Below are 23,716 nucleotides of genomic sequence, written 5' to 3' on the forward strand. Positions count from 1 at the left end.
TTAGTGCAATAAGACAATTATTAAACTTCTTTTCCAGTTCCGTCTTATTCACATAGTAACCACTCTATGCAGAAAAAGCTGGCTATGAAAATTTTTCAGTATAATTTGAAGACGGCCAAAATTGAATGTTTACTGCTAAAACATGTTATTCTAGAAATTAAAGCAAGATAAGTTTATATGCATGGATGCATATATGTATATATGTGGTATATATATATACATATATATATATATTTATTATTTGTTTATATATATAATATATATGTATATATACATATATACATTATATTATATATAAATATAAATATATATATATATATATAAATGGGGAGAGATAGAGAGAGAGATATGCTTATCTTGCTTTAACTTCTCAAGCAACATGCATAGTAGTGATCATTCATGTTTAGCTTCCGATTATAGTGAAAATTTTTCATAGCCAGCTTTTTCTGCACAGAGTGGTTACTGTGTGAATAAGTCAGAACTGCTTAATAGAAAAGAAACTTAATAATCATCTTATTACACTAACTTGCACTGATTCCTGCCAAGAGAACAGGTTAGTCTCATTGCACCAACTTGCCATAACCATGTTTCAAACCAAGGCTACTGCAGCCACAGTTCAATAATCTGACTTTTGCTGCAGACTTTACTATAATTTGTAGGTCATTGCTGATTTCATGCTATCCATGTTTAAACTAAAACTACACAGTTCCTCTTGCCGTGACCAGGATTCGAACCTGGGTTATTGCGGCCACAACGCAATGTACTAACCACTATACGATCACGGCTGCAAGGAAGTGAAAGTCAACAGGCGCAACATTATTGTTTATGTGTAACGTCCACGGGAGAGATGGCGTCTTTGTTAGTATTCTGGAGGTAAAGGTATGGTGATTTACTGTGGCACAACTTGCGTTCATAACATGTCACTGTTATAGCAAGACGATAAAATAAATTTGATTCAGCGCGGTCAGCAGAAAACTATGGTTAATTTGGAACTGTTGATACGAAATGGTGTTTTAAGTGAGCTTTTTATAGTTACTGTGAAAAAGTAATTTTGCTTTAAAAAAAATAAAAGCATTCTTAGTAGATATCTGTTGTGAGACCCAAAGAATTGTATTTATACACACACACACATATATGTATGTATATATATTTATCTACGAATAGATATAGATATGTATATACACATGTATATATATACATATATACTGTACATATATAATATATAAATATATGCAGAATCTACTGGTCACTTTTACCAGACACATATGTAATTAGCGAAGTCAAGAGGGCATTGTGGCTATTAGAATTACATATAAATATATATATATATATATATATATATATATATATATATATATATATATTTATATTTATATATCTATGTATATATACATATATATAAATATATATACTTATATATATATATATATATATATATATATATATATATATTTGTAAATATAATTTTCGGGTCTGACAACAAGTATCTACTAAGAATGCTTTTAATTTTAAAGCACAATTACTTTTTTCACAGTACCTATAAAACAATTATTTAAAACGCCACATCATATTAACTGTCCCTAATTACCCAAAATTTTTTGCTGACAATGCTGAGTCAAATTTATTTTTGTGTCGCTATAACAGTGACATGTTATGCACGCATGGTGTACCACAATGAATCAACATACCTTTACCCCCAGAATACTAAGAAAGATGCCATCTCTCCCGTGGACATTACACATAAACAATAATGTTGCATGTGTTGACTTTCACTTCCTTGCAGCCGTGATCGTATAGTGGTTAGTACATTGCGTTGTGGCCGCAATAACCCAGGTTCGAATCCTGGTCACGGCAAGAGGAACTGTGAAGTTTTAGTTTAAACATGGATAGCAAGAAATCAGTGATGACCAATAAATTGTAGTAAAGTCTGCAGCAAAAGTTAGTTTATTGAACTGTGGCTGCAGTAGCTTTGGTTCGAAACCTGGTCATGGCAGGTTGATGCAGTGAAACTAACCTGTTTTCTTGGCAGGAATCAGTGCAAGTTAGTGTAACAGGACGAATATTAAGATTCTTTTCCATTATGTACTTCTGCCTTATTCACATAGGAACCATTATATGCAGAAAAAAACATCTATGATCACTGCTATGGATGTTGCTTGAGAATCTAAGTCAAGATAAACATCTCTCTCTCTCTCTCTCTCTCTCTCTCTCTCTCTCTCTCTCTCTCTCTCTCTCTCTCTCTCTATATATATATATATATATATATATATATATATATATATATCATTTATAATATATATATATCTACATCTTTATATGTATATATATACATATATATATATATATATATATATATATATATATATATACATTAATATATATATGCACACATAATATATATTATATAAATATATAAATAAAAAATTATATATATATAAACATATATACATATACACTATATATTTAAGTATGTATATATATATATATATATATATATATATATATATATGAAAAATTTTCATAATAGCTTTTTCTGCATAGAGTGGTTCCTTTATGAATAAAACAGAACTACTTGATGGAAAAGAAGCTTAATATTCGTCGTATTACACTAACTTGCACTGATTCCCGCCAAGAAAACAGGTTAGTTTCATTGCATCAACCTGCCATGACCAGGTTTCGAACCAAGGCTACTGCAGCCACAGTTCAACAAACTGACTTTTGCTGCTGACTTTACTATAATTTACAGGTCATCGCTGATTTCTTGCTATCCACGATTAAACTAAAGCTACACAGTTCCTCTTGCCGTGACCAGGATTCGAACCTGGGTTATTGCGGCCACAACGCAATGTACTAACCACTATACGATCACGGCTGCAAGGAAGTGAAAGTCAACACATGCAACATTAGTGTTTATGTGTAAGGTCCACGGGAGAGATGGCATCTTTGTTAGTATTCTGGAGGTGATGGCATGTTGGTTTATTGTGACACGACTTGCGTGCATAACATTGCACTGTTATAGCGACACTAAAATAGATTTGGTTCAGTGTGCTCAGCAAAAATCTATGGTTAATATATAAATTGTTGTTACGAAATGGTGTTTTATGTGATTTTTTTATAGTTACTGTGAAAAAAGTAATCTTGCTTTAAAAAAATAAAAGAATTCTCAGTAGATACTTGTTGTCAGACCCAAAAAATTATATTTACACACATATATGTGTATATATGTGTAAATATTTATATAATCTATATAAATATATGTGCATATATATGTATATATTTACATATATATACACATATGTTTTTATATTATATATATATATATATATATATATATATGTATTATATATATATATATATATATATATATATATATATATATATATATATATATATATACAGTATTTATGTATAATAAATACATATATTTATATGTATGTATGTGTGTGTTAATATAATTTTTCGGGTGTGAAACAAATATCTACTAAGAATGCTTTTTTTTATTATTTTTTTCACAGTAACTATACAAAAATCACTTAAAACACCATTTCGTAACAGTTATAAATTAACAATAGTTTTTTGCTGACCACACTGAATCAAATTTATTTTAGAGTGTCGCTATAACAGTGCAATGTTATGCACGCAAGTTGTGTCACAATAAACCATCATGCCATCACCTCCAGAATACTAACAAGGATGCCATCTCTCCCGTGGACGTTACACATAAATACTAATGTTGCATATGTTGCCTTTCACTTCCCTTGCAGCCGTGATCGTATAGTGGTTTAGTACATTGGCCGCAAACCCAGGTTCGAATCTGGTCACGGCAACAGAACTGTGTAGCTTTAGTTTAATCGTGGATAGCAAGAAATCAGCGATGACCTGTAAATTATAGCAAAGTCAGCAAAAAAAGTCAGTTTATTGAACTGTGGCTGCAGTAGCCTTGGTTCGAAACCTGGTCATGGCAGGTTGATGCAGTGAAACTAACCTGTTTTCTTGGCAGGAATCAGTGCAAGTTAGTGTAATACGACGATTATTAAGCTTCTTTTCCATCAAGTAGTTCTGTTTTATTCATAAAGGAACCACTCTATGCAGAAAAAGCTGGCTATGAAAATTTTCCAGTATGATATGAAGAAGACCAAATATGAATGTACTACACTGCTAAGCATGTTATTCTAGAAATTAAAGCAAGATAAATACATATGCATGGATGTATGTATATGTACAGTATATATGTATATGTATATGTATATATATATATACATATATTTATATATTTATATAATGTATATTGTATGTGTACATATATATATTAACATATATATATAGATATATATACTATATATGTAGTGTATAGGGAGAGAGAGAGAGAGAGAGAGAGAGAGAGAGAGAGAGAGAGAGAGAGAGATATGCTTATCTTGATTTAGCTTCTCAAGCAACATCCATAGCAGTGAGCAGTGATCATTCAAGTTTGGCTTTCTTCATTTTAAAGAGAAAAATTTTCATAGCCAATTTTTTGTGCATTTAGTGGTTCCTATGTGAATAAGACAGAAGTACATAATGGAAAAGAAGCTTAATACTCGTTGTATTACACTAACTGGCGCTGATTCCTGCCAAGAAAACAGGTTAGTTTCACTGCATCAACCTGCCATGACCAGGTTTCGAACCAAGGCTACTGCAGCCACAGTTCAATAAACTGAGTTTTGCTGCTGACTTTACTATAATTTATTGGTCATCACTGATTTCTTGCTATCCATGTTTAAACTAAAAGTACAGAGTTCCTCTTGCCGTGACCAGGATTCGAACCTGGGTTATTGCGGCCACAACGCAATGTACTAACCACTATACGATCACGGCTGCAAGGAGGTGAAAGTCAACTCATGCAACATTAGTGTTTATGTGTAATGTCCATGTGAGAGATGGCGTCTTTATTAGTATTGTGGAGGTAAAGGTATGGTGATTTATTGTGGCACAACTTGCGTGCGTAACATGTCACTGTTATAGCGACACTAAAATAAATTTGATTCAGCATAGTCAGCAAATAACTATGGGTAATTTGGGACAGTTAATAAGAGATGGTGTTTTAAATCGTTGTTTTATAGTTACTGTGAGAAAAGTAATTTTGCTTTAAAAAAATAAAAGTATTCTTAATAGATACTTGTTGTCAGACCCAAAAAATTATATTTACAAACATGTATATGTATATATATATATATATATATATATATATATATATATATATATATATATATATATATATATATATATATATATATATATATATATATATATATATAGTATGCATATATATCTATATATATACATGTGTATATACATATGTACATAATATATATACACAAATATATATGTGTGTATGTATAAATACAATTCTTTGGGTCTGACAACAAATATCTACTGAGAATGCTTTTATTTTTTTTAAAGGAAAATTACTTTTTCACAGTAACTATAAAAAAATCACTTAAAACACCATCTTGTATCAACAGTTCCAAATTAACCATAGTTTTCTGCTGACCGCACTGAAGCAAATTTTTTTTATAGCCTTGCTATAACAGTGACATGTTATGAACGCAAGTTGTCCCACAATAAACCACCATACCTTTACCTCCAGAATACTAACAAAGACGCCATCTCTCCCGTGGACGTTACACATAAACATTAATGTTGCATATGTTGCCTTTCACTTCCTTGCAGCCGTGATCGTATAGTGGTTAGTACATTGCGTTGTGGCCGCAATAACCCAGGTTCGAATCCTGGTCACGGCAAGAGGGGCTGTGTAGTTTTAGTTTAAACATGGTTAGCAAGAAAACAGCGATGACCAATAAATTACAGTAAAGTCAGCAGCAAAAGTTGGTTAATTGTGGCTACATTAGCCTTGGTTCGAAACCTGGTCATGGCAAGTTGGTGCAATGAGACTGACCTCCTTTCTTAGAAGGAATCAGTGCAAGTTAGTGTAATAAGACGATTATTAAGCTTCTTTTCTATTAAGTAGTTCTGTCTTATTCACAGGGAAACCACTCTATGCAGGGAAAGCTGGCTATGAAAATTTTCAGTATAACATGAAGGCCAAAATGAATGTTCACTGCTAAAGCATGTTTATTCTAGAAATATAAACAAGATAACTATATATGTACCTATATCTGTAGATAGATAGATAGTTAGAGAGATGGATATATGTCTATACATACATATATATATATATATATATATATATATATATATATATATATATATATATATATATATATATATATATATATATATATATATATATATATATATATATATATACATACATTATAATTATATATATATATATATATATATATATATATATATATATATATATGTATATATATATAAGTAAATAATGGCACAAAGCACAGACAACGCATCGATATTTAATATAATTCTGTAATTATAAAAATGTATGTTTGTAAGTATGTGTGTGTGTGTTGCATGTTCCAGCATAACTCTAAAATGCATTGAGCAATCTCAACTAAACTTGGTATACATATAACTTACTATCTGGGAAAGAATACTGTGGGGGTAAAACATCACTGGCGCCAAAGGTAGCGTGGGTGGGATGGGGGTGACATGTAAAAGTAACCGAAAACGACAGATATTAGCGTCTAATTCATAGTTTTCGAGGTCGCTGAGATGAATAGTGACACTCCCAATGCCCTTCAAGTCCAAGTTCAGCCCCGGTTGGAAAGGAGTGAGAAGGGATGAAAAATAAAATGTTAAAAATGACAGATATTAGTGTCTAATCCATAATTTTTCATGTCGCAGAGATGAATAGTGGCACTCCCGATGCCCTTTAAGTCCGAGATCAGCACCGATAGTAATGTGGGATGAGAAGGGGTGAAATATAAAATGTAAAAAATGGTGGCCAATGTAATTGAAGCAACTATCTTTACAGGAAAGGGAGAAGTGAGAGAGATAGAGTAGAGGGGTGTTAGGAGGAAAGAGAGAGTGAGTTTATTGGTTGTCGGTCAGAGTTTTCCCAGGCAGTGCTGGGCTGGTTAGCTAGTGTATATATATATATATATATATATATATATATATATATATATATATATATATTATATATATATATTATATATATAAAATCCATACATAAACATGTGTATATATATATTTTATATATATGTATATATTATATATATAACATATATATGTATAATATATATATATATACATATATACATATAAATATAAATAATATATGTATATATATATAAATATATGTATGTATATATGTATATATTATACACACACACACACACACACACACACACACACACACACACACATATATATATATATATATATATATATATATATATATATATATATATATATGAAAATAAGAAGGCCCATAAAACACTATTTAAACGTTGAAACCATATATTTCGGGCACTTGTTTCTGTGCCCCTGTTCACTGGTAGAATATGGACAGGTGAAAGTTACAATGGTATATATACAAAAACATGAAGGTGTGGCCTTGGGCCTCCGATGTTAAGGAGGTGGCGTTTCTTAAGAGGAGGAGATTGACCAAATTCCTAGTGGTTTTTGGCCTCATTAGCTCCCGTTTGGCGATGGATCTGGCGGTCGCGTTTCTTGGGTCATCTTCTTCAAAAAGGGTGCGAGGATTAAGGTGTCAATGGCGTCCGATTTCCAATGTCCTCCTGACAGGTTCATATTGTTGGTTTGATTGATGATAGCAGATTCAGCATCTTTCTTTTGTACGGACAGCTACTCTTGAAAACCAACTCCGCCTCCAGTTAATGACATGCCCTGTATTTCTAATATGTAGGAAAATTCCCGAACTCTCCGAAGCGTAACGTACTGATCTTTTGTGCTCTGTTATTCTTTGCGAGAGCGATCTACCTGTCTCGCCTACATAAATGTCATGACAATTACTACACGGTATCTTGTAAACTCCGGCTTCTTCCTTTTGTTATTTAAGTATACGTTAACGAGCGAACTCCCGATGGATTTGGGATAATGGAAAATGAAAGGATTATCAGAACTGAGTTGCTCGGTGGCCTTTTGGATGTTTTCATCGTATGGAAGCTTTATTTTGTTGTTGAAATCTATTTGTCTGTTGTGAGTGGGACCTCTGTAGTATATTTTATTTGCTTTATTAATAGCCCTCTCGATAATGTGTGGTGGATAGAGCAGTTGCGTTAGGTGTTGGCGGATCGTGTTAAATTCTTGATCCAGGTACTCATTTGAACATATCCTAAGTCCTCTGAGGAATAGGTTGCACCCTACCATGATTTTTACGGAGACGTCGTGGTAGCTTAAGAAATGAATGTAGGAGACAGCGAAGGTGGGTTTTCTATATACTGTAAATGCATACCTGTTCTGTTTTCTTATGGTCAGTACATCTAGGAACGGCAGTTTTCCGTCCTTTTCCCATTCTGTTTTAAATTTTATGGTCGGAACTAGCGAATTTAGCCTATTAAAAAATTCCTTAAAGTCCCCCCAGCTATTGTCCCAGAAAGTAAAGATATCATCTACGTATCTAAGCCAGATCATGTTATGGGGTTTGATAGACGACAAAAGTTCTGTTTCGAAATATTCCATGTACAAGTTTGCTAGAAGGGGTGATAGGGGACTTCCCATGCTACAGCCAAATTTTTGTTTGCAAAAATTACCATTGAAGGAAACACGTTGTTAGTTACACAGAGGTTGATAAGTTTTAAAGTTTTATCTATGCCAAGAGGAAAATGGTCTTCATATGGTTGTAACTTCCTCTCTAAGAAAAACAACACGTCGGCAATCAGGACTTTAGTAAATAATGAATCTACGTCTAGACTGAGCAGTTTGATGTTGTTTGAGGATGTTTAAACTATTAAATTTTTGTATGAAATCTTCTGCATGTTTGACGTGGGAGGATGAGAAGGTTCTAGAAGGGTGATAACAAGTCTGCGAGCCATTTTGATAATTTGTACATGAAAGAGCCCTGCTAGATATTATGGGGCGTAAAGGAATCCCCATCTTTATGTGTTTTCGGGAGGCCGTAAAAATAGGGGAGAGAGGGTTGATTACCTTGAATGTCTCTAGTAATTCTATGTCTTTTATTGCCCCTATAGAATTACTAGAGACATTCAAGGTAATCAACCCCTCTCTCCCTATTTTTACGGCCTCCTGAAAACACATAAAGATGGGATTCTTTACGCCCCATAATATCTAGCAGGGCTCTTTCATGTACAAATTATCAAAATGGCTCAGACTTGTTATCACCCTTCTAGAACCTTCTCATCCTCCCACGTCAAACATGCAGAAGATTTCATACAAAAATTTAATAGTTTAAACATCCTCAAACAACATCAAACTGCTCAGTCTAGACGTAGATTCATTATTTACTAAAAGTCCCGATTGCCGACGTGTTGTTTTTCTTAGAGAGGAAGTTACAAACCATATGAAGACCATTTTCCTTGGCATAGATAAAACTTTAAAACTTATCAACCTCTGTGTAACTAACAACGTTTTCTTTCAATGGTAATTTTTACAAACAAAAATTTGGCCACAGCATGGGAAGTCCCCTATCACCCCCTTCTAGCAAACTTGTACATGGAATATTTCTTGAAACAGAACTTTGTCGTCTATCAAACCCCATAACATGATCTGGCTTAGATACGTAGATGATATCTTTTACTTTCTGGGACAATAGCTGGGACTTTAAGGAATTTTTAATAGGCTAAATTCGGCTAGTTCCGACCATAAAATTTAAAACAGAATGGGAAAAGGACGGAAAACTGCCGTCTCTAGATGTACTGATCATAAGAAAACAGAACAGGTATGCATTTACAGTATATAGAAAACCCACCTTCGCTGTCTCCTACATTCATTTCTTAAGCTACCACGACGTCTCCGTAAAAATCATGGTAGGGCAAACCTATTCTTCAGAGGACTTAGGGATATGTTCAAATGAGTACCTGATCAAGAATTTAACACGATCCGCCAACACCCAACGCACTGCTCTATCCACCACACATTATCGAGAGGGCTATTAATAAAGCAAATAAAATATACTACAGAGGTCCCACTCACAACAGACAAATAGATTTCAACAACAAAATAAAGCTTCCATACGATGAAAACATCCAAAGGCCACCGAGCAACTCAGTTCTGATAATCCTTTCATTTTCCATTATCCCAAATCCATCGGGAGTTCGCTCGTTAACGTATACTTTAAATAACAAAAGGAAGAAGCCGGAGTTACAAGATACCGTGTAGTAATTGTCTTGACATTTATGTAGGCGAGACAGGTAGATCGCTCTCGCAAAGAATAACAGAGCACAAAAGATCAGTACGTTACGCTTCGGAGAGTTCGGGAATTTTCCTACATATTAGAAATACAGGGCATGTCATTAACTGAGTGGGGCGGAGTTGGTTTTCAAGAGTAGCTGTCCGTACAAAAGAAAGATGCTGGAATCTGCTATCATCAATCAAACCAACAATATGAACCTGTCAGGAGGACATTGGAAATCGGACGCCATTGACACCTTAATCCTCGCACCCTTTTGAAGAAGATGACCCAAGAAACGCGACCGCCAGATCCATCGCCAAACGGGAGCTAATGAGGCCAAAAACCACTAGGAATTTGGTCAATCTCCTCCTTCTTAAGAAACGCCACCTTAACATCGGAGGCCTAAGGCCACACCTTCATGTTTTTGTATATATACCATTGTAACTTTCCACTGTCCATATTCTACCAGTGAACAGGGCACAGAAACAAGTGCCCGAAATATATGGTTTCAACGTTTAAATAGTGTTTATGGGCCTTCTTATTTTCATATTACACTGTAGTATTACAGGAAAAAGACATTCATATATATATATATTCAGCAAGAATAAAACAGTAAATAGCCAGCGTAGCATTTTGTTCGTTTATATTTGGACAAATAGAGTGCTACACTGGCTGTTTACTATTTTATTCCTGCTGAACTTTAGGCATTCTAGATGCTGTAACCCTCCATGTATGTAGGTATGCATGTATGTATTTCACAAGAAATGCTGAGAAAGTAGTAACTTTAGCATTTAACCGATTTAACAAGAGATGAATGATAAGAGGTTTGTTATGCTACTTGTAAGATAAGATTAAGTTGGTCTCTCTCTCTCTCTCTCTCTCTCTCTCTCTCTCTCTCTCTCTCTCTCTCTCTCTCTCTCTCTAATGCAGTAATACAGTATTAAAAAACCAGTAAATTACACTGATAAATATTTTGATATACTTTTTATCAATATTACTTGAAGCCTGATTCCTGACGTAACTAGTAACGGTATGCCAAAAATCTCGTGTCGAATAAGACAAATTATCTGATTGAGTAGCCACATTCATGCAGAAGTCAACCTTGCGCTGTTAACAGAAACACAGGTATTGATAGAAAACGGAGGACTTTCGGTACACTTGCACTAAGAGACAGGTTGCATCGCTTGCAAGGCCACAGGTGGTTGTGGCGAGCGCCTTTGAACACTGATTCTTTACTGGCACTGTTTTCTACTTGTTTCCCGTGTTCACGGCCGTGATCGTATAGTGGTTAGTACATTGCGTTGTGGCCGCAATAACCCAGGTTCGAATCCTGGTCACGGCAAAAGACAACGATTTTACGATAGAGGTATGATTTGGTTAAATAGATCGACATATGTCAAGATATTGTCAGTAACGAAATTCAGTTCATTGCACTGTGGGTGTAATAGCGTGGTCGAATACTGGTGAAAGAGATACACTCAGCAGTTAATGTCAGTTTTTGGTGTTTAAGCTCTGATACGGCAAAGGAAACATGTTTTGGTAACTGAGACAGGGTATACCAGAAAATCGTATCATGGCTTATGATACAGTAAGAAACAAAAGCTGGATCTTTATATTGTGCGTATGGCAACTCAGGTTCAAATCTTGGTCGCGGCATAGACTGTGTAACACTGGGAATACTGCCATCACTTTGTTTAATGAATAATTGACATGAAAAGGGGTAAACATCCAGTGGACAAAGGTGACTCAGAAATCTTCATATGTTAGAAAGTTATGATTGTCATATAGACTGTCATATTCATAATAGTCATGATGTGTTCATGCATTTGTATACACATCTTTTTGGTGTATCTCTCTGAAGCTCTTCGAAAATGGGGTCTTTCGTTTTTGAAAGATTTTTCTTATTACGCAGGTCAACATATTATCTTTTTTGAAAGGTTTTTCTTATTGCACAGGTCAAAATATTAATGTTGTCTCTTAAAATACCTTTAAGTTGTAGTTCCAAAATCAGTACTTTTACCTTTACCTTTCCGTGACAAAGATTCAAACCATGATATTGTGACAATAGCTCACTAACTTGACTTTCATTGTTGATTGTACAGTAAACGGTTTCTGTTTCTAAATAACTGTATGACTTTAATAACAAATACTTTTCATCTTCCGTGACCAGGATTCGAAACGGTTTCTCTTGAGAGGTATCAGCAAATGTCGGAGCTAAAGTGTTGGAATTATCTGAGGTGACGTGAATGACTTTTTTTCGCTAGAAATAACGCACGCAAACTACTCTTTGGTGTGGTACTACTTTACACACATACACACGCACCACTATATATATATATATATATATATATATATATATATATATATATATATATATATATATATATATATATATATATATACAGACACACACACACACCCACAATCACACATACAACACGCACAGACACACACATATATAAATATATGTATATATATATATATATATATACACATATATGTATATACACATGTGTATATATATACATATATGTATATATACATATGTAAATAAATATATATATGTGTATATACATATATAACGTTTGTTACATAACTTTTCATAATTCATCTATTCTGTGACTGTTCTTTCATTCTGCCATTATATTTACTCACATGATTAAATGATTCGACTGCTTCCATATTCAGCCATCCACGTTAGCTTTCATTACTCTATCTCCTAGCTTCCGTTCGGCATCATAACCTTATTCTCTGTCTTTTTCTCTCAGCGTTCTCATTTTGCAAACGCCTTGAAACTTTCGTGTTGGCGTCAGCGGTTTCTCTCCATTCCTGCCAATTATTATTGTATCATCCGCCAGCTGGATCATTTTGGGATCGTTAAGGATTAATTTCCGTGTCTGGTAACTTTTGCGTCTAAGTTGTCCTAATTCTGACTTTCTCGCATCGCTACATCCGCAGAGACATTGAGCAGCTACGGGGATTGATACACTCTTGTCTCAGAGCTGCTACTTGTATCCCAAACTAGCAACTCTCGTCTTGGGTACATATTCCAACACTTCCCTCTTTCCTCATAAAATCTTTGAACTGGGTTCAGCAACTTGTCTACTGTACTGACGTATATACGAGTATAGCTTCTCCATCGATTCTATCATACGCCTTTTTTTTTTTTAGATTCATAATCACAAATTACGCCTTTTTCCCTTTATTTTCGAACTCCTCTTATAACTATTTCATAACAAGCAAACATATCTTCCATGTTTAAACCCACGCCGTTCTTCCCCTATGAATCCCCCTTTTATGTGTTTAACCCTCTCATTGAAAGTCATATGTCGTATAATTCTTGCTGTCGCTTATATCACCCTTACCTTTATGAGACAGAACAATTATTATTAGTCACCCATTCCTTTGGAACATTTCCCTCATCCAGACATACCTGCCAAACCCCTGTCAGCCACTCAGTCACACTGCCCTAAAATGGAAAACTGCAGTATCTTTAAAATTTTCGAAATTGAGAAAATACCTATTGGGCTCGTGAAACACTAATACACAAGTTACTGCAGTTTCAGAATGATTCTTCAGTGCTTTATTTAGGGGATCCCACTTGCAGTATCTGCAAAATCAGTAGTAAGGCGAGGGAAAACTGCAGTATCAGTTTTGTATTTTTGCAGATACTGCAGTCTTCCATTTAAGGGCAGCATACTATCATAACTGTTCCGCAGTATCCCACATGTAATTCCCTTAATTCCTGGTGTCTTCCCATATTTTAACCTCTTATTACCTTCCTTTTGTCCTCAAACACTCCCACTAGTATTTTCAACCTTACACTAACCCTTGTGATATATGTGTCATTCACCTCTGCCCCTCTTCTATTCCTCCACTGTCATCAAATCTTCAGAATTTACTCAGTTCACCGACCAGGACTCTGTTACCTTCAGACAGCATCTTTCCATTCGCATCTTTCATTCTGGGATACGTATTTTTCACCAACCTTCGTTTTGCATTTATTTCTGTATAGAACAACTTTATATTCTTCTGTTTTCATATTACTTGCCTCAGTTTTTTTCTCTAAATATATATACATATGTAGACATATATCTAAAACACCACACTTTCACACATATCAGCGCACATACATGCATGAAGTCAGTGAAACATGTAAATAGAAGCTTATTTGTTTTTATATTTCATTATATTTTTCATAAGTTATTTGGCTTTCGGTAGAGTTGCAACGGTAACTATATATGAATTATAATATTGCCCTTTAGAAAATAAAAGTTTCCAAGATCAACGGGGTTGATATCAATCAGGAAGAGCAATGCTGGAAAATAAATAGCAGAATAAGATTTTATTTTGTTTTTTTTCTTTAGAAAATTAAGAGGCAAGGAAAACAATAATTGTACAAGGAAAACTAGTCACAAAGATATGACAATTATAAAACAAGGTAGTGTTGACATATTCCTTTGTCTGAAGCTAATTATTCGTTCGTCATACGTTTATATATTGACTTTTATTTATCAAAATCATCTTGTACAAAGTTCACTGAGACTCATTCATGATGAACTCATTAGAAAAAAAAAGTCGCAAATGTTACTTGTTCTGAAGGAAAACTGAAAGATTCTTAACTAACGTTTGTCGCTTTTTTTTTTGCCATCTAAGGGATAAAGGATACTTTTAAAGTCTGTTACAAAATCATTTTAAAGTCTGTTACAAAATAATTTTAAAGTCCGTTACAAAATAATTTTAAAGTCCGTTACAAAATAATTTTAAAGTTTGTTACAAAATAATTTTAAAGTCTGTTACAAAATAATTTTAAAGTCTGTTACAAAAGACTGTTACAAAATAATTTTAAAGTCTGTTACAAAATAAACAAAACGACACAAAGTACTCAGTGCGGACCTTTCCTGATAACGGAAGGAAAACGTTATCATGATTATGCCAACGGACATTCGATTTGTGCGGCAGATAAACCCCAACCTTGTAAGAGTGTCCGCGAACGTTTGATCCATGTTAATCATATAACTGTGTGCGGTGAAGTTTCTCAAAGTCGCTGGAACTGACCTTTTGCGTTAATATTGCAAATAACCACTTTCTCTCCACCACCTAAATTTTTTCCTGTAACTTGCATCTCGGGGAAACATTCGTATTATGATAACGAAGGTTTACAGCAAAGCGTTCCATTTTCCTTCTCAGACATACAAAATTACTTTATCAGAGCAAAAAAAAAAAAAAAAAAAGTCCAGATGCCATTTCACTAATTTCTTCAATTACTGGTAGTGACATATACCTTCATTCTAGCAACACTCACTCTCAGTCACCCAAGAGGTTCGTGTCTTAGCTTTGGTTAGTCTGTAAGATTATACTATAACATGTCATAAATGCTCCCTGTGGACGATATGTACTGCACTTGAAAGACCATTCGACGTCATATTGTAGTCCACTGAGACTTTCTTATGCTTACAACAAGCACATATCCGCTTCGGAAATGTTTATAGAAAACCACTTAGACAACATGTAATTCGTCGTCACCAGGTGGAATGTGTTCAGTCTGATCCTTACACTAGGAAACAGCAGAAACGCGTTAATCAAAAACATCTAGTGCATTGAAGCAAGCAGAAAATTACAGTTAAAGGTAGTGTGGCTAAATAAAACTTGTGCTTCTAAATTACGGGACCCGTTTCTGGTTTTTTTTTTTTTACACTGTCAACTGCTGTTATATGTTTAATTGCTTTTCCACTAATTATTATTATTATTATTATTATTATTATTATTATTATTATTATTATTATTATTATTATTAAATAATATTTTTTTCTTTGAAAGTCGATAGCTTTTAGACATATCCATGTTTTGTTATGTATTATTATATTAATGTTTTCAGTGCAGTTTTATTTCATACTTCTAATTATTTATTGCCCCTTGATTTTACTATCATAGCTGCGTTATTGTCCGACTTATTGGAAATGCACTTCAGCAAAGTTAGTTGAATCCATATATATATATATATATATATATATACATACATACACACATATATATATATGTGTATGTGTGTGCGTATGTGTATGCATTATGTATGTATTGAAAGACTGTATCTTGATATAACTGAGAACCAACAGAACAGTCAGGGACTGTTAAAATACGAAAGCTACCAATCATACGAACAGATAATTACTGCAACTGGAAGTAATAAATATCCTTTAATTCTGAAAATCCCCTGACGCAAACTCTGCTGCTTAAAAATTTAATCACATAACGAATGCAAGAGTTCTATCAATCAGTAACAAGATGGGATTTGCGAACTGTATGGGGGATTGTGTGTTGTGGATTAAGTGATATGTAAGTTTCTAAATCCTCTTTCAGGATACTTGAATACTTCAATGTAAACGACAAAGCTCATGATAGTTATACCACACAGACAGATTCACCTAATCCTGAACTTCATATATCCCTTCCATTAGTTCCTTGAAGTTCAGTAGGACTACAAGCCTTTGTCACCGTAGGGGGGGTTAGTGCTGCTAGTGCACCTCGTGCGGTGCACTGTAGGCATTACTTAAGGTTCTTTGTAGCGTGCCTTCGGCGCCTAGCTGCAACGCCTTTCGTTCCTTTTACTCTACCTCCTTTCATATTCTCTTTCTTCCATCTTGCTTTGTACCTTCTCCTAACAATTGATTCATAATTTTCCTCATGTTACACCTTTCAAACGTTTTTACTGCCAGTTTCCGTTTCAGCGCTGAATGACCTCATATTTCACAGTGCTTGGCCTTTGTCCTAAATTCTATATTCAGTTCAGTTCAGTACAAGCCTTTGTGTGCTTGTGAAAGGCGATAGTAATATCCCCATGAATTATCAGAATAGGGTAAAGGTCCATGTATGATGCGACATTTCACTCATAGGTATAGAGAAGCACATTGTTGTTCTTCCTTACGATAAGAATCTTCTAGTTAGTTGTGGCTTTTCTGACTAAATGAACGAATCTTCCATCGAATATGATGTTTGCAGAGAAAATAGATCAAATGATTGTCATGGTAAATGACATCACCCTGGGACCTTTGACTATACTTCCCGAGCAAGATCAGTGGAATCAGTAGCCACCTTGGGATATCCATGCTTTTACAGTTATCATTGTGAAATGGCTATGTCACTACCTAAACGACATCGCCAAGCAAACAAATGTGGCTGCACCATGAATGACGCAGACGACATAAAGGAACTGAAGATGTTAAACGAACTGATTGATTTTGAGTTGTCTCTTAAAGTATCGGCTGAAATGTCTCACTACTCAACCTCTCCGTTTTGAAATCGAGATGACTTACATTGCATCTTCGATCTGACTTGAATTTTGATATATATATATTTTTTAACTTATCCTTCAAACAATACTGAGAGCCTCAAAAGTTACGCAAGATACGTTTCGTTAATATGCACCGGTTTTTCCCTTCTCAAGTCTTGATTTTGTGTTTGCCAGGCCTGGGCAAGATAATGCCCACTCCATCGGATTCTGTGCCTCAAATCGCATTCAGCGGAACATCTAATAATTTGTTAATAGTCGTGAGTTTGGCAAAAAGCCTGTAAATTAAAAATGCCATTGACTAACACACGGCCTCTGGCCCTTATTGATTGTAACCCTTCCAAGTAATGACCAGACCTATTTGAATATGTTATGCGGCTTATAAAAACGATCAGCTGTATTTTAATCATAGATTATAACCTAACCTGATTAATTTCGTGGAACTGTCAAAATTATTAAAACGTATGAAGATAACGGGTGAGAATTCAGAGAAATTCATTAAAACCCATTATCAGGCAATGGTCCCATCAAAGTGTGGTGTTTTGCAAAAGAGGGAAATTGATTAAGCGTTAACTATGTCAAGTGCTGATTAAGGCACCATTTTACAAATGCTGAGTTTCAGATTATTATCCGAATCATTAGGAGTCATAAAAATTACACAATTGTTTAATCTCTCTCTCTCTCTCTCTCTCTCTCTCTCTCTCTCTCTCTGCAGTCATAATTTAGTAATGGGAGCAAATTCCTTGACGTTTTGAGGAAATGCGAATTAGGTATCAGTGGAATATGCGGAAGACTAAAATAAGTCCTTAAATGAACTTATTGAAATTAAGTTACGTCATTAAGTATCGGTTGAAATCTCTTACGTCATCTCGTCATCTCTATTCTGAAGTCTACTGACTTACATGGCATCTCCAAAAACTTAAACTTGACTATTGATGTTCCGTAAACTTAATTCTCGCGGACGGAGAATGTCATAATAATTACTTCATTCAGGTGACTGAATTTGATACGTGACGTTCAAGATTTCGTAAGGTGACATTTTCCTGACAATATAGAGAGTTGTCATATTTTTAGGTTATCATAAATGAAAACACCCATTTCCCCATTATTTGGGGTATGCTGCTTGGTTCCTCCACAAGAGGAGCATTTTGTTCGTGTGTATGTGTGTTTGTAATCAGGCGTCGCAATGAAAATGGTCATCGACATCGTTACGTAGAGCTTGATTTAAATTTATCATTTTCTACGGTCTAAGCTTTTGAAAATCGTAATGGAATGAGCGATGAGTGCAAGAACGACTGTTAGTGATGATGCAATGAAACTATTCTTATTAAAAGCCATTACCAGAGACCCGTTCTGCTAAAAGGATTGAAATTAGGTTACTAGATCTCTGCCATTCGCATTGCTGAACGAAAATTGACACTAGTTTACGAAAATGGATTAATGTTGAGAATAAAAGTCACGGATATCTTGCGTCATTACAGGTCTACCTTCCCATTTAAAGCACTCAATTTGTTCTACTAATTCTTTTTAATTGTGAGATTTCATGTTTTAGGTGATCTGCCTTATAAAAAATGGACGCGAGAACACCAGGAACTGAAATTCTCAAGAATGAAAGAATGATTATTGTCTGATAGTACACTATTTACACCTGGGTTTTTTGCGAATAACCTGATTAATCTAAAATATTAACCTCAGTGCCGTGACCAGGATTCGAACCTGGGTTATTGCGGCCACAACGCAATGTACTAACCACTATACGATCACGGCCTCACTAAGGTTCAGCGAAAGAGAAACAGACGGTGGCTAAATAAAAGTGAAATTTCTTCGTCAGGCGCCAGCGATCTTTCCTCAATTCCCGAGAGACGTCGCTGCTGCCACTCGAGTGACTCCGTATTGGCGGAGACGCGCTAGGAATTTCACACAGCATTTTTGTGGGTTGGATGTGTCTCAGGTTTGACGCTACGTTGTATTGGGTTGGATTTGCCTCAGATTTGATGATGTTTTGACGTGGGTGGGTGTGTCACAGATTTGACATTACATTCTTGTGGGTTGGATGTCTCAGAATCAGTGTTTCATCTGTAACTGAATGTTTGTGTTAATATTTGTGTTAATATTGGATGTGTCTCTCAGCGTAAAAGCTAAATTCTTGTGAGGTGATTATTTCTCCGTTTCATTTTACATTCTATGCGTTTGGATGTTTGTCAATTATGAGGCTACAATAGTGTCGGTTGAATCTCTTAAATTTGACCTTACATTTTTCTGAGCAGTCTGTCTCAGATTTGATGCAGCATTCTTGTGAGGTGAAACTGTCTCAGATTTGACTCTGCATTCTTAAGAGATGAATCTGGCATTCTTAAGAGATGAATCTGTCTCAGATTTGACCCTGCAATCTTTGTGTATTGAATCTTTTTCTGATCTGACCCTGCATTCTTGTGAATGGAATCTCTCACAGGTTTGATGCAGCATTATTGTCAGGTTAGATTTGTGTGCCTGATATGACGTTTTATTCTTTTGGCTGAATGTGCGTTCGAGATTTTACACTGCATTCTTGTGGGTCTTTCAGATTTGCCTCTGCATTCTTTTTAGATGTGTATCTTCAACTTTGATAATATACTTTTGCAGGGTGATTGTGAGTTTCACATTTCACAGTGTGTTCTTGTATGTAGGTGGCTCAGATTTGATGGTACATTTTTCTAGGTTGAACCCGTTTCAGATTTGACGTTGTAATATTGTAAGTCGGATGTGGGTTGGATCTGGGCAAGAGCTGAGCCACTGCATTCTTCTGAATGGATGATGTTTGAGTTTGACTGTGCATTCTTGTGAGTTGGATCTGTGCAAGAGCTGTAGATGACGTTTGAGTTTGACTGCATCCTTGTGGGATGGATCTGTGCAAGAGCTGTAGATGACGTTTGAGTTTGACTGTGCATCCCTGTGGGATGGACCTGTGCAAGAGCTGTAGATGACGTTTGAGTTTGACTGTGCATTCTTGTGAGTTGGATCTGTGCAAGAGCTGTAGATGACGTTTGAGTTTGACTGTGCATCCTTGGGGGATGGATCTATGCAAGAGCTGTGCCACTGCATTCTTCTGAATAGATGATGTTTGAGTTTGACTGTGCATTCTTTTGGGTTGGATATACCTCAGTTGAAGCTGCCTTCTTGTGAGTTTAATCTTTCAGATTTGGTGCGGCATATTTGACTGTGGCTGTCAGGTATGACTAGGCCTATGTATAATTTTGGTTGGATGTGTGTCTCAGATGTGTCCCCATTCTCGTGGATGGATTGATCTCAGATCTGATGCTGCATTCTTGCAGAATGAATCCATGTCTTAAATCTAGCAGAGCATTTTTGGGGTTGGGGATCGGGTGAGAAGCGTTACTGTCTGTCACTGAGATAGCAGAGTTTTCAAACCATTAGGTAAGGAACTGTTATTTTGATCAGTAATAAAGGGGAGGCCAAAAATCTAGGAGAGGCCAAAAACCTAGCGGTAATCGTGTGATATTACACTATTTTTTGGATTGAATGCGGGGTATAAGCTGTGGTAATAAATTTTTAGACGAAAAGCAAGTAATTGTATCATTAAGTGAGGAGAAGGTGGCCTACGAGCTAGCAGTGATTGTGTGATAAGATATGAGACCCACGAAGTCAAATTATAAGGAAAATCCGTAAGAGAATATGCTTCAATACTGCAAGCTCAGAAATCATGCTGACCAGAGAATTTTTTTTTTATGAATATCCGCTTTGAATATCTGTCCACGACCACGAAGTAAATATTGCCGTTCTTTAATATCAGATAATATTTCCTTTTTTTTTCAAAGGTATATAGCATAACAAGGTCCCAAAAGGATACATATTTCGTGGTGGTTTATTAACCTCTTTCACCCTTTTTAACATATTTTTGTCTTATTTCTGTTATTGACCTAGTGAATTTTAGCCTTCCTAAGTTTGATACAACAAATCATGGGGTACTCTGCAAATGCTGCTTTAATTTTGGATACGCCTTAACTAAGGTACCTTAGAGGCTGTGTGAACTTTTTCTAACTGTTTAGTGTTTGAACGTCCAATGTTTTTATATTTCCAATCAGGTATTACAGACATCCTGAATTAGTATAGGTTAACCATCACCACGAGCAATAATTATCTTCGTACCTAAAGTGGCTCCAGATGATTTTGATATCCGATAAATAAACCGATACGCAAGAAAAACAGATAGAAGTTAACGGAGAAGAATCTTGTGTAAAGTAAAATTCTCAAAGAGCGGAGAGAGTTGTCAATTATTTTCTTATGCACTTTCCAAGGCCACGTTTTCTGATTACCTTTATATCGTGTGAATGACTGAATTCGATTAATCTTCAAAAAGCTTTACTTCTTTTGCCGTGACCAGGATTCGAACCTGGGTTATTGCGGCCACAACGCAATGTACTAACCACTATACGATCACGGCTGTGAGAAGGTATTGATACAAGGTGGCAAACAATGATAAAATCAATGTGAAACTTGTCTTGAGACGCCAGTCATACGGAATTCCCCATTCAAAGAGAAATCGCTAAGTTGCGTCACTCTGTACCGGGGGAGGCTCTCGCGCCGGATTTGAGTGTCTAATCTTGTGGGCGGAGTTCTTATTCAGTTACATGGGTTTTATTTATTTATTTATTTATTTATTTATTGATCTTTAGATCGCGAGACAAGGAATTTGTTTATTTAACTGTGAGAAGATGGCCTAAATGCTAGCGGTGACAACGTGGTTGTCTTATAAAGTCAAACCACCAGAAAAGTCCACCAGAGATTGTTCCTTGTGTAAAACATTCTGAGACAGAAAGATGAATATAGTGAATTTAGATAAAGGAATATCAGTGTTAAATTTATTATTTATTAGATCTCATGCAATTGCCTTAAAACAAATACGGCGGAGATAAGAAATGCTAACTAGTAACTACTATCAATCACACATTCTCATAACACAAGATGTTTATGAAACGAATTGCCACCCAATGTGTCATTTGCTATTTGATATTTAACCTTCAGGTATGACCTTGAACTTAACTTCACTTATAGTACAAAAGTTACGACCATGGTTAAATTCCTGTAAGTATGACCTGGACCTGGACCCTCGCGATCACTAAGGAAATGTTGAATTCCTGTCTGCCATAAATTACCCATAATAAAGATGAGAGACTTCTAGTGCTTCTAAAACTTTAATCTGAATGGACAGACGGACATAGAAAGAGACAAACAGAATGACAAATGAACAGACAAATGGACGGAAAAGTACAGAAGGATAGGCAAGTCATTTACCAGATGCATACCGTTGGTATAGAAGATCATTATGTCTCTCTCTCTCTCTCTCTGTCTCTCCTCTTTAGAATTCAAAGTATCCTTGCTTTTTCGACTAATACAGTCCTGGGATCCTACAAGGGAAAATAAACAACATGGACATCAACTACAATGACAGAAAAGCCTTTCTTGAGTAACAGAACTAGAGAATTAGTTATTGCTTAGAGAGAATAGTGTTAGCTCATTCTCACAGCTGAGCTAGAGCCGGCGTTATTTAAGAGATCGTGGAGGGAAAGGGGATAGAAAGTACGGCAAAAAGAAAATTGAAGGCGCCCACTCTTCTATTATTTTCTTATTTTAGGGCGATACTTCATACCTTGATTCACTGACTATTTATTGTTTATTTTGTTTCGGTTCCGTGACTGTGACCTATCAAACGTCACGCTTTCTCTTGGTTCGTTTTTGCCCTGTGGTCATAACTGCGTTATAATATTCAGGAGCCCAAGAAAATAAGCAGTTAATTTTCCTTTCAGTAATAGTTTTTGTACCATTATTGTTTCTGTGGGTCCGTATTTCTGTTTGTTAAGTAACTTGATATTTCTGTATTAATTTCTCAGGATGTTTTACGAAGCAATACTTTTCTTTTTTCCTTATTTGGTAAGATTCTACTTTATATAGGTACTTCATTCAATAGAGGGAAAAACCAGTTTGACTAGAATGTCTATAAATCGATAGACATGCAGGCAAACAAACTTGGAATACAAACAACTAGACACAAAGACACACCAACGGAAAGGGAAGAAAAACAAGGCGACAGACGAACAGGCAAACAAACGATGAAAGGTACCATTGAACATAAGTTCTAAGGGTACACCAAG

At 35.3% G+C, this 23,716-nt stretch overlaps 1 protein-coding gene and 8 non-coding genes across 10 annotated transcripts in view; 4 read left to right on the plus strand and 5 right to left on the minus strand.

Moving 5' to 3' along the window:
• Window positions 1-23,716, plus strand: part of LOC136825713 (antifreeze protein Maxi-like) — a 349,030-nt gene that overhangs the window by 213,679 nt on the left and 111,635 nt on the right. The gene's annotated exons all lie outside the window — the stretch shown is intronic.
• Window positions 714-785, minus strand: TRNAH-GUG (transfer RNA histidin (anticodon GUG)). Its single transcript has one exon. It is a non-coding gene; the product is annotated as a tRNA-His (tRNA).
• TRNAH-GUG (transfer RNA histidin (anticodon GUG)) lies at window positions 1,783-1,854 on the plus strand. Its single transcript has one exon. It is a non-coding gene; the product is annotated as a tRNA-His (tRNA).
• Window positions 2,801-2,872, minus strand: TRNAH-GUG (transfer RNA histidin (anticodon GUG)). The gene has a single exon. It is a non-coding gene; the product is annotated as a tRNA-His (tRNA).
• On the minus strand, window positions 4,783-4,854 carry TRNAH-GUG (transfer RNA histidin (anticodon GUG)). The gene has a single exon. It is a non-coding gene; the product is annotated as a tRNA-His (tRNA).
• Window positions 5,709-5,780, plus strand: TRNAH-GUG (transfer RNA histidin (anticodon GUG)). The gene has a single exon. It is a non-coding gene; the product is annotated as a tRNA-His (tRNA).
• On the plus strand, window positions 11,550-11,621 carry TRNAH-GUG (transfer RNA histidin (anticodon GUG)). The gene has a single exon. It is a non-coding gene; the product is annotated as a tRNA-His (tRNA).
• On the minus strand, window positions 19,263-19,334 carry TRNAH-GUG (transfer RNA histidin (anticodon GUG)). The gene has a single exon. It is a non-coding gene; the product is annotated as a tRNA-His (tRNA).
• TRNAH-GUG (transfer RNA histidin (anticodon GUG)) lies at window positions 21,937-22,008 on the minus strand. Its single transcript has one exon. It is a non-coding gene; the product is annotated as a tRNA-His (tRNA).

The sequence above is a fragment of the Macrobrachium rosenbergii genome, chromosome 39 (genome assembly GCF_040412425.1).
Source record: "Macrobrachium rosenbergii isolate ZJJX-2024 chromosome 39, ASM4041242v1, whole genome shotgun sequence".
Lineage (NCBI taxonomy): Eukaryota > Metazoa > Arthropoda > Malacostraca > Decapoda > Palaemonidae > Macrobrachium > Macrobrachium rosenbergii.